This window comes from Pyrus communis, chromosome 13, assembly GCF_963583255.1.
Source record: "Pyrus communis chromosome 13, drPyrComm1.1, whole genome shotgun sequence".
NCBI lineage: Eukaryota > Viridiplantae > Streptophyta > Magnoliopsida > Rosales > Rosaceae > Pyrus > Pyrus communis.
In genome coordinates, this window is record NC_084815.1 from 21,548,800 (window position 1) to 21,562,878 (window position 14,079).

The following is a 14,079-nucleotide window of genomic DNA, read 5'->3' on the forward strand; positions in this document are numbered from 1 at the left end:
TTTGGACTGGGAACTAGAAGACATGGTGGTGACCACTCAGAGACTGAGAAAATTTGGTATCCATTTCGGATTTTTGCTAATTACGTTTGAAAGTGAAATGGTGCTTTTTCTTTTTCTTATTTTCTTGCTTTTGTTTTATCTTTTCATTGAAGTGGGTTTTTATCTTTCTTTTTTTTTTTTAAATGATCAGTTGGTAGTTTTACTAATAACCTTCATGGCCATCATGTAATTCATTAGCATCAATAATCGAATTCATAATGTGTCGTATGAAATACGGGTCTAAAATTTATCCACAACCAATAAGTCATCTCGTGTTGATTATTTAAGTGAGTTTTTATGTTTACATAGATTATGATTTTTCATGTTTAAAATATTATAGAGTGAGTATTTTATCTATGAATCATGTGTTCTTAGCTTCTTAGATTACATTAGCATAATCTTACAATTAACCATATAGTATCATTGTCACATACAAAGATTTAGGGCAACTCTTACAAAAACATTGTAGCTTGCAATCGTAAAATTCCAACTTCCAAGAGAATTTGTTATATATCAATCATTTACAAAATATCGAAATAAAAAGTTGTCTTACCTGTATTATGCTTTCGTATCCTTTGAGTTTTTTTTTTTTTTTAAGTACATCTATTTTTTTTACACTAAGGGAGGGGAAGTTCGGAAAAATCACACAATAGACAATTTAATTTGGTATCGAATTCGTCATCCATGAGATTCGAACTTAAAACCTTTCACTTTCAAGTGAAGAGGAATACCATCAGATCATACATCGTGCGGCCAATTTTCGTCAGGTACTATTTATATTCAATTTTAAATTAAAAAATTACCATGATTTCTCACCGCACGATGTATGATAAACGAATGTAATTTGAGAATCTTCAGAATCCTCACAAAAACGATTCGATGAAGAGCCTCAATCTGAAAAATTAGATTAGATGGAAAACTTATGTCATGTCATGCTTACATACTAAAAATCAATAACTTAAATAAGAAGAAAGCTTTTCAAAATTTATAAACAAGGACAAGATTTCACTAAGAAAAGTTGATTCCTATCAAAAATATTTTTCAGTGTTATAAAATCATATAAAATTGGAATGCAATGAGCAAAACTACGCAAGAAAATGACGCGAACTGAGCTGAAAATTGGTTGACCAACCCTTGGGAAATGCCGTCAAAATCCTAGGTCAAATGTTTGCCATGACCATCATAATGCAAGACAATAGCGTAGCCAGAAATTATTCAATAGCTGAACTAAGCTAAAACTATTACTACAAAATCAAATTTTTAATCCTATGTTGCCTACATAAAGTTATATAATAGTAAAAACTTGAATGTAGTAATTTGAAGTAAGAATTTTATGTTATGTTTTCTAGGTTTCTAGCCTTCAAAGCTTTTAAGTGAATAAAATAAGGAACCATTTGTAATATGGAAGTTTTAATTTATTACTATTAAATATAATATTAGTTAAAGTGATGAGTTTATTTAACATCTATTAGCTCTTATTATTCTTAAAAACAGCCTTAGTAATAAAAAAATTCATGTCTTAAGCAAAATATGACAATTAAAAAATCATAAACTAACCCAAAAATTAATATTTTTAAGTTTGAAGAACTAAACTCTCTCCATGCTATAGCCTAGGGGAGCCTTGTACTTGGCTCCGCCCTTGATGCAAGACAATATTGATGAACTAAGAAAACTCAATAAGGAAATAACACTGTTTTGCAAGAAAATGACACAAAAAAAATTATTGAGATAAATTTGGAATAGTATTACGGATGAGTTAATTCTAGTAATTTGTTACACCACTCATTAATTCGACACGAAAGAATACAAAAATAACAGGTTTTCGATCAACCCGTTAAGGAATCAGTTCATTATCGGGTCACCTGTTAAGAACCTATTAATGAGTTGGATCGTTATCGGTCACTTGTTAAGAATTCAATATGATATCTTTTGCCTGATTTAGACATTTTGCATGATAATTTTTTGCATGATCCATCAACTGGACACAAAATGACACAACCCTAACAAATTGTATCGTTAGTGGGTTATCTATTAAAAACTAGGTCTAGGTTGAGTACTGCTGATTTATGTGAGGTATATACTTATATATGGTACCTCCTTGATTAAGTAAACATGTCATACTTAAAAGTTTGACCTCGATTAATTGTTGAAAAGCAAAATCTTTATGGATGTTCCAAATGTATATCACGTACATTTGAGATTTCCAATGAGAGATTTCTCTGTAGTTTTAGAAGTTAGAGTTGAATCCTTTTGTAATCTTTTAATTTTTCCACCAACTAATTTTTAGCTGTATAAATTTCAACTTGGACTAATCATCTTCGTTGATTAAAATATTTTTCTAATCAACGAATGAGGAATAGTTCAACACAAAATCTTTTTTAATTGTGAAGAGAGAATTATTACTAAACTAACCGCTAGTTTATCAGTTAAGATAAGTTAATTAACAATTATTGGTCATATATTTTTTGTGTGTGTGTTGCCTAGTGATATATGATGAAGGCATTGATAGACACAAGTGCCCTAAATCTATGCTGTTGGTAATGGTCGCAAATCATATATAATTAAAGTTTTTTTAGTCAATTTTTGTTTAGATTGGAGTAATTCCTAAAATTATGACAACTCGTCTCTAATTTTACGATTTTATTAATTTTAAAAGAGTGAATTGATGAAAATGCCCGTAGCGGCGAGATTGTTGACTTTCATTGACCGTCATTTCGTTACTTGTACGAGCTACTATTTTATCATATTCTCGAAGTGCTCGATGGTACGAACGCGTAGATGCAAGCAGAATCGAATTCGGAATCACGATAAAGATTCTATGGAACTATGAATCCGAAAATACTTTTGTATAAAATTACTATTTTATGTTTTACATATTTCTTTTAATTATTATATTAATATATTATTATTTTAATATTTTTCTGTTGGGATATTTTAATTATTTTAATTTTTTCTAGCCATGGGGCCCACACCCACATCCATACCAAACCTCCACTTCTGTCTTGCCAAGTGTTCTTTCTCCCACACACTCATCTCTTTCTCTCGACACTTTTCCTCTCAGGCCGCCTCACCTTCTCTACTCTTTTGTCCCCTTTCTCTCCTCCATGTGCACCAACACAATCGCATGCGTCGCCGCTTCGGCGAACCTCACCACGCCTCTCACTTCCCTTTTTCCTCCTGATCCTAAACTCTCAATGTTCTTCCCCTCTCTATGCTCACTGCACATGAACATTGACGAGAACCCAGTGAGTTCACGGCGTCTCCGATGTTGGTAAGTTTTGAAAATTACCCAAATCTTCGGGGATCGTGTTTTACTATATGTTCCTAGTGTTTTTTTTTAAGGATTTTAGTGATGTTTGAACACAGAACCACGTCTGGGAAGAACTTCCCCAATTTTCGGCGAGAAACCCAACAACATTGAGCCATTTTTCTGCCACAACAGGACCTCGTGCTGGTATATTTCTCTTCTTCTCATCTTAAGCTTCAATTTCATATATTATATGCTAGTTTTAGTTGAGTTTTGAAACTAAACGGAGCCAAAGAAGTTTCCCGGCCAAAATTCCCAGTTTTTGGCTTTCTCCTTCGTTGGATCCAACAACCTACGAGTCCAAATGGGTCAACCCTACCCGGTACAGGAAAAAAAAAAGGCTTAAGCCCAAACATTTCGCCTGCTGTTCCAGCCTAGCCCATTTCAAAAATGGGCTCGTAATATTCTTCAAATATTCTCTAAAATATTCTTGGAATATTCTTTGAAATATTCTTAGAATATTCCTTATGTTGACTTTTTCAAAATTTTATCGGAAACCCTCCTAGGCTAATTTTGATGCCTCGAGTCCGTTTTTGACATCCATTTAGTGAAAATTCGAAGTTTTAACATAGTTGACAGCTGGGGTGTCTCGGTTGACTTTTTAGGTTGACCGTTGACTTTTTCGTTAACTTTTTATAAAATTTGCTGTGGACCCTTCTTAGTGTATTTCGACACATTGATTTTAAATTCATCGTTTATTTCTCCAAATTCAAACGTTTTAATTGAGTTTAACTAATGAGTCTCTATTATGCTTAGGTATGATTAGCATTAGCAATCCGTATCTACTCGTCTGAACGACTATGACTTGCAAGTATTTGTGAGTGGGTATTTTCTTATATATATATATATATTATTGGTTTAGTTTCCATATATATATATATATATATATTCCCAATAACGAATTTTATAGGTGATGTCGTAATGAAATTAACATTTATACGAAATGTCGTAATGATGAGAATTAGGAAATCATTATAAATCCTACGAGATTATCTTAATTAGATTTAAGGCTATGAATAATATTATGTTGACTTGAATTATTATGGCATGACTATATATATGTTATCTACTCATCGTGTGCTACACTAGTGTCAGTATTCGCCCGGACCAGGGTCAAGTTTCACGTGTATGTTCACATCGCACTGTGCACTCACTTTGGATACATTGTAGGTGCCAGTCCTATCCTAGATTGCTATAGGAAATTAGGACTCGTATGTGATGCGCATAGCACCAGTCTTCACGTGATTGTAGTATTAGAGCGTAAATCATTATTACACTCAGTCATGTTCATGTTAGAATACCTTTGCATGAACTCGTGTGTCAGCATGTGTCGTTGAGCACTCGATATGATATGTTTATTTCTGTGAGATATTGTGATTACTAGAAGTTATATGCTTATTTACAATTTTTGTGACGTATTGAATTCTTGAAATATTACGGGTTACGGTAAGTATTTTCATGCTATACGAAGTATGTACTATTTTGGAAACTATACTTGTTTTACGACGAGGGGTTATTATGTTTTCGAAAAGGTTTTTACAAAACTTTATTTTTAGGCCCACTCACCTTTGTTTTTCACCCCTCCAAGTTTTAGTGGCAGTGTTTGCGTGTCGATGAGGATTCCTGGCAAATCTTGGTTTAGAAGATTACCTTCAATGGTATAATTCTCATCCTAACTCTACTGTACTTTACTTATGCTCTGACATCACGTGTGAAATGGGTTCATTTCCGCTCACAAGCGTACTCTTATATTTTGTCATTTTTAGGGTTAGATTTATTCACATTTTTCACATCACTACACTTTATGGCTTCGTCACCTTTATGGTGTCGGCCAGCACAGTTCGATTCGGAGTTCAGGTGGACATTCCTAGTCAAGTTGTGTCAAAAATCGATAGAAGCGGTCTTTGAATTAGTACACCGTAAATCATTTTAATCTTAGCATGAAAAATCTGTCAATATCTTCGTTAAGTGGAGATGTTGGTTAGACAAAAATACCCTTAAAAAGGTGGTCACGTGGTCGTTCACTAGACAATTTAACGAGAATATTGACAATTTTTTTATGAAATGACCAAAATGATTTCAGTGATGAACTCAGGGATCACATCTATCAATTTTCGATGTCAAAGACTAAAATGAAAAGTTATGTCAATGTCAAAAATCATTTTAGCTAAAGAAACCTTGACTAAATTAAGCAGTTGTCGTTTTAAGTAAAGTACTGGGAGCACATGCATCCTTACTATCAAGTTAAGATCTGCTGGAGATGGCATTATGGGTGTGGTACCACTTGCATCCACAAAGTTTAAGCAAGCAAAGCTTTCATGGGTCTTTTCTCACTTGAAATAAAGTGCAAATCTTTACCACTTCGGCCAATGAAAGATGCTGGTATCTGAAAATTTGATCAAGATATTGACATTTTATGTGATGAGGGACACATATCATCTCCGGATCTGAGCCTAGGGATCAATAGATTCGGGCCATTGAAATTTGATCAAACGACTACAATTATTATAACTTTTAGGGAGGGCTCCCTTTTGTAGTCATTGGATCAAATTTCAATGGTCCGGATCTATTGATCCCTAGACTCAGATCCGGAGAGGATCTGTATCCTGTGATGAGTTCAATGTTTTCCAGATAAACTGAAGTATTGCCAAGTTACTACAGTAACTCTTGAATTTAGTGTTGATGTATCATCTCTGTCAATCCCCGTTAGGAATTCATCAAGTGTCATTATGTGTTGCGCAAGTAAGAATATTTTTCATGTGTATCTTTACCGGTCCAAGACCTTTAAATGGCTTGGAGTAAGAATTTTGTTGACTACAACTCGTCTTTGAAGAAGCAAAACATGCATCTCACGAGCTTTAGCCAATCGAATTTTTATAAAAGTAATCTTAAAAAAAGAGTTCACGTGCATTGCATATGATATATATTTTGACTAAATTTTTAATTGGTAAGTAATGGAGATGGTACATTCACACTAAAACACGAGTTTGGATAGTATTTGCGCACACCTCAAACCTCAAATAGTGTAGATATGTTTATGCAATTCTCTCTAAAGATCTGTGGGTCACAATAGAAGCAGTCATGACATTATCAATCTACTTACATTATATCAAGTGAATTTATTTATGAATATTATATTCAAAATTCATGATGCATCACCTTATTTTCATCTATACCAAAGGCTCATCAGTTTAAGAATGAGGCTCTGCTCTCAGAGAGGCCATGCTGGGTGTTCTTGAGGGTGGTTGCCGCCCTCTCTGAATGGCGGTGGAGCCGATGATTTCCACACACCCGACCTTATGTTACTCGCACCCAAACAACATCTATACCAAATAGCGGTGTGACAAGACAACCTATTAAAAAACATGTTTAGTTTACACAACCACACCAATTTTTTTACCTTAAAGTCCTTGAATCCCAAAACATCCTTATTAAATACCTTAAAAAGAAGATATAAGGCATTAAAACTTAAGAGTGGTGGTGGTGGTAGATGAAACAAATTATATTTGTTGGTTTTGGAAAAAAAAAATAGAGATGGAAGGGGATGAGACACATACATTCCTATACTCTATCACCTATTGGCTTATTTCATAGGTCCACAAAATCAGCACCATCAATAATAGCTGAAAAAATAAATAAGACAATCCATTTTGTGCCTGTAAATTTTTGGGACCATTATTATTTAGGTTACTTAGAGCTCAGTAATTTTGGATTGAGATCCATTCTGATTGAGAGATTTAGACTACTCAATTTCAACTCTAAAATTCCCATTAGCTCATCTCAATGACCTACTTCACAAAAACTCAAATTTGAACGGACCCAAATCTCTGTGCCTCTCTCTTGAATAGTCTAAATCTCCAAGTCCAAATAAGATCCAGAGTGGAACTCATTCCAGTCATTGTAATCTAATCTAATAAGAAATCTCCCCTTCTTCCCAAAGGGAATGAAAGATTGAAAACAAAACCATCCTTCCTAGTTCACATGAGCATACTCACCCTCACGGCATTCAAGTCTCTGATCACTATCTTTCTTCCCCACAACCCCCCTTAGACCATCTCCAATGGTGACTTATAACCTAAAATTTCCCCTTTTTCCCCCCAAAATCCACTCCAACCCATAACCCAAAATTAACCTAAAACCTAAAACTCATTTGAGGGTCAAATACCATCCCAGTTTTAGGCCACAAATCAAAATGGGCCCCACCAACTGAGACTAAAACCGGGGATGTGAAGCCCAGTTCCCTTTCCCTACTTGCCTACGCGCTGCACGCGCTAGGCATTTTTAGAAAACCAACAGCTCACGTGGGGGTGTTCCCTCGCTTGTCAGTGCAATAAGTAGCCCAACGGCTACTTTTTATAATCCAACAGCAACATTTAAATGGGTCGTTAGTTAATCCAACAGTCCAGGTTCAATTTTTTTTTTTTTAGTTTTATATTTATGTATTTATTGAATCCAACGGCTTAGATCAAATATAATTAAATATAAAACGGTCCAAATTTAAATCCAACGGCTAGAATAATTTTAAAAAATTATTTAACTTAAAATTCAACCAAAAACTCTATAAATACCCATGTATTTGTTCAAACATCCACACAAAACTCACTTTTCTCCTACAATTCTTACAATTCTTCCAATTTTTCTTTATACCATTTCTTCTCATTTCTAGAATTTTCAAGATGGCAAAAGAGCATGTTAGAGGTCGTAATTGGACCTTTGACGAAGATATTGCTTTATGTTTGACATGGATTTCGGTTAACCAAGATGGTGCCGTCGGCACCAATCAAAATAGAAAGGTTTTGTGTGGTAAAATCGTTGATAAGTTCCATGAAAACTCCAACACTGGTCGAAGGGAAGTTGGCGGTGTTTATGATCGGTGGAAGATTATCAACAAAGCGTGCACTTTGTGGAAGGGAAGCTTGGAGAAAGTCATGGTTGACATGCCTAGTGGAAGGGGTGCCTCAGAAATTGTGAGTTTCTTTGTTAATATTTTAGTTGTCATGTACATAATAGTATTTTGCAACTAATTGTTTTTATGTATTTGTTGCATAGGGTGACAAAAGAATGGCAATTTACAAGACAAGAACTACACCAAAAAATCAAGCTTTTAAGTTGCATCATGCTTGGAACATCCTCAAGGATTGTCCGAGGTGGGGAACCGATGCGAACCAACAATGTGGAAGATTATTTTATAATGAAGCCACACCCCCAAATGATGTCAATGAAGGTGTGAATTTTGCTGACAATGAAGGTGTCGACCAAATGAGCCCAACTTCTTCTTTTCCAAGGCCCCCGGGTAGAGATAAGCAAAAGGAAGCAAAGAGAAAAGGGAAGTCCCAAGATCCAATATGTGCACAATTTGCTGGCGAAATGGCAAGAATAAACGAAAACCAGTGTCGTCAACGAGAAGAATCGGCCCAAATATTTTTGGCCATGAAGGAAGAAGGGGATAGGGAGCAAGAAAGGTACGAAACTAATTTGATCATGGAAGACCTCGACAAATACACTCCAGAGAGGAAGAAATACTTACGTGGTAAGCAAAAGGAAATTTTACGAAGGAATGCCACAAGGAGTATATTTCAAGATGATGATTCATCTCAAGACTATCACCCAAGTCCATCACCAAGTCAAGATGGTGGATATCATTATTAAGTTTATGTAGTCTATGAGTTTTCAATTGTATTAAGTTTATGTGGTTTGTTAATTGTCATTTTTTATTTTATTTTTTATTTTTTTTAGTTTATGTGGTTTATCATGATTTTCATGTATTGATTTAGTGATTTTTCAAAAATTTATCGGAATTTAAATATTTTTAGGTTAAAATGTTCATAAAATTAATTTAGCATAGTCTACATAATTTTTTTTTAGAAGTTAATTTAAAAAAAAAATAGCCTTAATTCATTCTTTGATAATCTGGGGCTAAAATTTTAGGCCAGAAGGGTTGGAGTAAAGAAGCTGTTTATGGACTAAAACCTAAATTTTTTGGGCTAAATAATTTTAGGTTTTAAGTCACTATTAGAAATAGTCTTAGCAAATTGTGGTCCTATTTTTCCAGCCATGAAAACCTCTCCATTTTCTAGCAATAAAGGACATGGTCCTTTTTCCCGATAGAGGAAAAATGACTTTATCATCGATAAGAATTTAAGATGCGTGACAGAAAATGATTTCCATGATGTTTATTTGTTCATGGCTTTTGTTGTATCATTGAATTTTATTAGTGGAAATTGAATTTCTTTTAAAGAATAAATATGATAAACCAATCGAGACTTTTAATTCTTAATCAGGAGAAAAATTTATATGAAAAAGTCTCCTCTTTAGTCTCTCTTATCACATGACTCACGTAAAAGAGTAAATTGCGAAAACGGATGCTTAAGAGTAGAAGTGTAACAACACTCAGTACTACGGTCTGATGGTATTCCTCTACTTAGAAGTGAGAGATCATAGGTTTGAATCTCATGGATGACGAATTCGACACCAAATTAGGTTGCTCATTATGTGACTTTACCGAACTTCTCCTCCCCTTAATGTAAAAATATCACTGTATTAAAAAAAAAAAAAAAAAAAGTAAAAGTGTAACAGCACTACGTAATGAGATAGAGGTTACATGAACCTGTATTATGATCTGCTATCAACCCTCAGTTTTTATCATAACTTCACTTACCCATTTATTTAACAATCTAACCCTAACTTACTCACAATCCACTTACATTGTGAATTTGTGATGAAAGAGCATAATGAACGAACAAATTGACATATATGACGAAGAAACGATCAGACTTTTGAGTGTATTACAACTTTTAGTTAGGTTTTTGAGTTTGAAAAAAAAAGTATGTGTTAACCAAAGCCGCAAAAACCTTGCATTTAGTTGTCAAAGGAGATTGCACACTGCTAGGAGGTTCGAGGGAGAGGCGAGATGAAAGATCTAGGTTTATCGTGAAAGAAGTGAGAGTAGGGGTGGGTTCAAAAAACTGAAAACCGAACCAAAATTGTTGTACCGAATCTGATTGTGTTTGGTTTGGTTTATGGGATTTGGAAACCGAACCGAACCGAAATTTTTATAATTAATTATAAATTAATATTTTTATTACTTAAACGGTGTCGTTCTTTCAGTCTGAAAGGTGACCCACCTTACCCTTTTACCCTTCGGGCTTTCTGTTTGGACCTGATTTTACATTATTGGCCCAAGCAATCGAGGCTGTTGAATGAGCAAAATTTTAGACCATTGAAGGACCAAATGGTTGAAATAATTTTCAATTATTATTGAGAAATAATATTGTGATTTTAATCATGAAATCATCTTAGTAATATATTAACTTATTTAAACCTAATATTTGTCTAAATCCCAATTAATTTTAATGATGGTGGAATATTGGGATATGCACGGCGTCAGATAATGAAGCAAGCAGTACAGTTCAAATTGATTTGGATGTCTGGCAGTGTACGTGTAGATTGAAATAGCTTGGAGTGGAGATCAGCATTTGGGATTTGATGATCTTAAAATCGTGGTCTTGGATAATGATGAGATAAGGAACCTAGGTAGACTAGGCCTTTTTGCATGATGATGAATGTTGTTAGATGGGTTTAAAAGCTACTGATGGAGTTTTGATGATAAGAAGCCTAGGTTAGCTAGGTTTCTTATGAGATGTGATAAACCCAACTTTTTTTAGGTTTGAAAAGTCAAAGGAAAAATCCTATGGATCAATTTAAAGGATATGCCTTGGTTTCTGATGCGGATCAAGTTCAGTTCCGCGAATTAGAGTTGTAGTTGGACTCTTCAAAATTATCTGGTCATGCCCAGTAGAAGATATGAATGCTATAGATACAGAGGCAGTCGTAACGAGAAAGACTCTCCAATTCAACACACAAATTGCCCTGCGCAAACCTCTCAAACATCTTGAGATTTTTTTTTTAATTTTCTTTTTCCGCCAACACATCTTCAATTTGGATAAACAACACTATGAAGGCAACCGGTGACATCTTCAGTTTGGATAAACAATACCGTTGCCGTAGAATCAGCCCTCTCGAAGCATCTTCAGTTTGGATAAACAGCACTGCGTCGAAGCCGATTGGTTATCTATTCAAGTCTTCGTCAAGAAGGATATTTAAATCCTTATTGGTAGAGGTCATCTCATTAGCAATCTCGGTGAAGTGAGGTGTTACAGGTTACTACATTCGGCACATTGAAAGTCGAATTTGATATTGAACTTCGCAGAACTAGTAGCCTTGTCTTCAAGCTCTAGAACCCGGAGGCCGAAGCGTGTTTCTTCCTTGGTCGCAGTCGCAAGATCAAAAAGTCAGCAGCATGCTCAATGCAACATCAACAAATTTTACTCCTCGGCCGAGCTCAGTGGATGAGTTGGCACGCCCCGCATCAACCGAAGGACATAGTTAGCTCATTAGTTACTCGGCCTGCGCGCCATGTAAGCATGGTAATTTTTAGGGTTAACATTTTGGCACGCCCAATGGGACCCAGTGCTAAAACTAAGAATTTCACATGATATATCAAGATCATAATTAGGATGAGACCCGGCGCCTATTCAAGAAAATTGTCGAGCAACAAAAACTCCTTGACCGGATCGTTGAAGTGAATGAAGAAAGGCAAAAATCTTTCTCTCAAATGATAAAGGTGAAGGTTCATCACAGCTTACAAGATCAATGGTTAAATAAAGATAGAGCTCGATTTTATGAGTGGCTGATTAAAAAAAGGCTAGGTTCAAATCAATTCCATTTGAAGAATGGTTGGATCAGAAGGCCGGGGGGCAATTTTTTGCTTCGACCACAACCAACATTTGGCCTAAGAAGATTGTCGAGACGGCCGAAGAAGAACCTAGGCCACCTGTTTTTTCGGTCGAGATTGAAATTGTGGTAGGCCTAGAAGCAGAAGTTCAAGTTTCTAAGCCACAAATCGACTTAGAAAATGATTCGTCAAAGGAGTGCTCTAATAACTAACAAGGCCAAGACATAGGCCTAGCCGAAGAAACCACGCCAATCGATATGATTATTGGTGATAAAGCCGATACGGAGAAATCTCATTTGGTTAAGTTGTTCGAGTCAAAAACTGAAATTAACGGAGTAATTATGCCTGGAGGGCATAATAATTGTTCAACACATTCGGCGATCGAAAATGAAAAATATTTTGCCCAGTCAAAAAAATTTGGAGAAAATTCTTTATTCGGCCTGGAGCAAAATCAATTTGAAAATTTTGTTATTACAAGATCTTGACTTGGAATAAAGCATCGTTGGCTTCCTTCTTATGGTGACTATTTTCATTTTCTTTTGCTAAAAATTATTCGGTCTTTCAGGCCGATACATAAGAATAACGGGGTGCACACTATATGTTCAACGATTAGGCAATTAAAATTTAGTCTTGCCAAGACTACATATTATATAGAGTTTTGGTGTTGGACAAATATTATGCAACATTTGTCGGTTTGTGTGGTAGTGTCAACGAAAATAAATTATTTTCTTAATCTTTCGGCAGTGCAGGCTGATGCTTAAGAACATAAAAAGGGGTTGTGGAACATCCCATGCGGCACACTTAGTCAGTCTACGTGATTGACAGCCGTGTAGATCAATTCACACTAGACTTGTTTAAATAATGGTTGTTCTACTGAGTCGAGGGTCATCTTGTGCGGCATCGAATTATTCGTTGATATTCAGGACAAGCTCCTCGAGATTTGGTTCAGGCAATCCTGTGCTCTACCTACACACACACACACACACACACACACACACACACACACACACACACACACATCACACAAGCTGAGCTTGGCACAAGTTCATGTTATATATATATATATATATATATATATATGTATGTATATGCCAACGACATGGCCGACAAGTCATATCAGGCTATCGGGTTACCTATATATATATATATATATATATATATATATATATATATATATATATCTTGAGTACCATGGGAAGCAGTGGGCAAGTCCTCGAGACTTCGACCCCAGTTGGTTTTCCTCGGCTCAAATTTTTGCCAAGCCTTGTATAGAATTGTGGCAGCCGAGGAAGACCACAACGTTGGCAACACAGAGATGTTATTGCCGAGGAACAAAGTTTCTTTTTCGACGATACATGATTTTGCTGGCTACAAAATAATTAATTTCCTTGACCATTCGGCTTGCGCCGAAGTCCAAGGAAACTGGGGGGGGGGGGGGGGGGTAATGTTTGGACCCGATTTTACACTATCGGCTCGAGCAATCGAGGCCGTTGAATGAGCATAATTTTAGACCATTGAATGACCAAATGGTTGAAATAATTTTCAATTATTATTGAGAAATAATATTGTGATTTTAATCAAGATATTATCTCTTAGTAATATATTAAATTATTTAAACCTAATATTTGTCTAAATCCCAATTAATTTGAATGATGGTGGAATATTGTGACATGCACGGCGTCAGATAATGAAGCAAGCAGTACAGTTCAAATTGATTTGGATGTATGGTAGTGGATGTGTAGATTAAAATAGCTTGGAGTGGAGATCAACATTTGGGATTTGATGATCTTAAAATCGTGGTCTTGGATAATGATGAGATAAGGAACCTAGGTAGACTAGGCCTTTTTGCACGGTGATGGATGTTGTCAGATGGGTTTAAAAGCTACTGATGGAGTTTTGATGATAAGAAGCCTAGGTTGGCTAGGTTTCTTATGAGATGTGATAAATCCAACTTGTTTTAGGTTTGAAAAGTCAAGGGAAAAATCCCACGGATCAATTT